Genomic DNA, 3460 nt, shown 5'->3' on the forward strand with positions numbered 1-3460 from the left:
AAATGTCATAGCGTATTGCTTCCTTCTCCCTCCGGTGCCTGCACGGATGTTTGAAGAACGACTGGCCGAGAATGAGAGCTCATCCGCGGAACGCAGTACAGCGACGCCCCGCTGGCTGCTGGAGGAAAATCCCTCCCTCAACAGACCAGAAGTTGCACTTTAAAACCAACTCAGGTCATGTTGACATGTGCTGTTTACCGCAATTTAATAATTGTTTGCAGTCAAATATGAATTAAACTAGCTTTACATGGTAATTTCTACTTTTTAATGTTAAGTGTGTGTTTTGACTGTAAATTAGGAAATGTTATGGCTCATGACTAAAGTTAACATTTTCGAAATACCACTTCAAAAGCAGCTTCATCATGCACATACCTATAAATTCAAATACATCTGATTGCCAGCCTGCAGTCAGCACATTTGTTTTTGCATTGACGACTGGCCAAGGAGGTGAGGGCACTTGTAAGAGCATAGACTTTTTATGACACAAAGCCACTGCCCCCCTGCCAAAACAATGAATTCCACTCTACCCCCCACCACCCAGGGGAGAATGTGATTTCACAACGCAATCCGAGCCTGAAGTGTGCGGACAGTGGTGGGGGGAGGGCTCGCTTTCACCTTTCACCCCGTCGTGTTGGACCACAAAAAAGACCATAGGTGCAAACAGATGAACCGAACCCAGGTCAGACTAAGAGAGAAAAATTCAGATTCTGGGAAAGTTTATTTGTTCGGCGACAACTACATTTAGACAATAAAGTTTGATTCAATTTAACAAATTGAATCCTAATTTATGCATATAATACAAATCTATTCAATCACCAATCAAATGGAATGATATTTGAATAATACATACCACACAGAAAAAGCCAATAGAACCCAATGTTCAACATTGCAGTTACAGTGTTTTTCAGTCAATAAAACATTAAATTGGGTGAGATAAAGCCACAACATGCAGCGCAAGTAAATAAATAGAGTCATATATTGTCTTAATTTTACATGATTGATTTTACATGATCATTTGCTTAGTGGTATTTATGATCGCAGGGTAAAATGAATGACTCATTAATAAAACATTTATTGTAAAACAAGCACACGGCATCTGTTTGTGAACATAAGTGCGACAAAATACATGTCCTACTCTTGGCTGTCACTACTCATTTGTTGAGGCTCGTGAGGTCAAACTGTGAAAACATTCTTGCTTCTTCGGCTGACTTTTTGCTACAAACCACACACGTGCGTGAAAAAAATGAAGGTGTGGGATTTTGCACACACAAATGCACTCAATTGAAACCATTGGAAAAAGTCTTGGAATTTAAACGTGGGGAAATAAAAATGTACATCTGAACAAAATGTGACATGAGTGTGTATTTGTACCTATTTGTCACAGTCACACAACTTATTGCATTTTGCAAAATACGTCGCTTAGAAATTCCAAATTTGACAGGAAATCCTTTTGATTTACATATATAAACAATGTATTCCCTATTTTGCAGTTATCTCTTGAGATGTAGCATCTTAAAATGCATCGGTGAATATGTCCATTTCGGAAAGAGGTCAATCCAGAGCAGACAAAATTTGCGAAAGGAACATCCTCTCTGCAACCTGAGGAACATTACTGATGCTTCAGGCAGATTTGAACTTAATCACGTGCAAGTTGTAAAAAAAAATGACTATTTGTAATTTTCAGTGTTTCAGTAGTTATATGGGCCCCTCCACAACCACTGCCCCCTCCAATACCTCCCTTTGTTCTCTCTGCCTAATAGGTTTTCCCCTGCCACACACAATTCAGCCCCCCCTCTTATTCCCTAGCTCCCCATCCCCCCACACCCCTTTTAGTGGAGTGCCCAGTGTCGACTGGAGCATTTGAGCAATTTGAAATTAAAGCAAACAATGGCCAGACACTCCCAGGGACCTCTCGCTCACCATATTACACGGAAGACGCTCGTGTGCTCTTGCGCATTATTGGCAAGTCATTACGTTTCTCTGGAAACCGAGAGCAGGAGCTTGCTCTGAGGAATCGGTGACGCAAGCAGCAGCTGAGTACTTGGAATAGCATACACCATGTGTGTGAGTGTGTGTGTGTGTGTGTGTGTGTTGTGTAGCATCTTTGGCAAGGGCATGGGGATGCTGTCAAAACAAAAGCCGCATACGTAGAAGTCTGACTTTTTCGGTGGGAGATCGCTTAATGTTTAGTAAAGATCAGATGTAATTATGAGTGTCCAAAGTCCTCTGGATTGTCTTGTGTGCATCTACATTACTCATCCTCATTTCTTTAGCAATCCTGATCATAATAAAATGTTATACAATATTTGATCTAACTAAAAACTGAAAAGAAAGGCATATGAAATTAATGATAAACATACTGGCTACTAGTAAAATGTTCTCTATAAATCCAAAACTAAGAACTGTAAATGTATTTTTACATATAGATTGTAATCATAACAAATGTTAATCTTATAATTAATTATTTCATTTAAAGTGAAGGTCAAACAATTCAATTAGTATACATACCAGTACAAGTCTATGTGTGCTTGATGTCCAAAGTGTGTAGAACAGGCAAACTAATTTAATAATTTTCAAAAGCATGAGAACAAGTGAGACAAAAAAATGAATATTTTGTTAGGTTTTAATCATTCCATATATTCTTGGTCCACAGTTAAATTAAAAAGCAATTAAAGTTCAGCAGAAAATGTAATACAAATTTTTTTTTTTAAACCACAGCAGTTCATTTAACCTCTAATTATGTTGTCTCAGTAGGCCTACCAATGGATTTCAATTCCTTTTTGATGATTAAGTCAATACATCGTGTAACTAGTGTATTATGTAATGTAATACATAAATAGTTTGACTTCTAAATTTAAAATTACCTCAGCTTAAAATAACTGCTTGCATTCTTTTCCTAATTAAAACATTAATGGAAAGCAATATAATTAGATTGCTTTACATCACAGGTGTCAAACGCAAGACCCGGCGGCCAGATATGGCCCGTCACATCATTTTATGTGGCCCGCAAAGACAAATTGTGCATCAAATTCGCGTCATTACGAGTATTGAAAATTGTCTTGACTATTAATAACATCTTTTTTTTTAAATATTTGACCGGTTTTTACTCGTCTGATTTGAAAACGAGTTATTTGTCAGTTTGTTTTGTAGCTTTTACTGTATATAATATGAGGTTGATTTGGGTCATAATAGCCCTCCGAAAGAAGCTATGACTACAATGCGGCCCGCCAAAAAAATCTGTTTGACATCCCTGCTTTACATCAATGTTTCAACATTTCAAGTCAACGCAGTGTAAAATCGTCAGCAGGGAGTAAAGCTTTGAATTTTATTCATGGCACTCACAAGTAAATAAGTCAATGAATTCATTTTTTTAAGGAAATGTCATTCTACTCACGACAAACTCTTCCTTCTTGACAAGCTGCACGTAGTTAAACGTGCGTTACGTCATGACGTACTTCCG

Source organism: Syngnathus acus, chromosome 20, assembly GCF_901709675.1.
Source record: "Syngnathus acus chromosome 20, fSynAcu1.2, whole genome shotgun sequence".
NCBI lineage: Eukaryota > Metazoa > Chordata > Actinopteri > Syngnathiformes > Syngnathidae > Syngnathus > Syngnathus acus.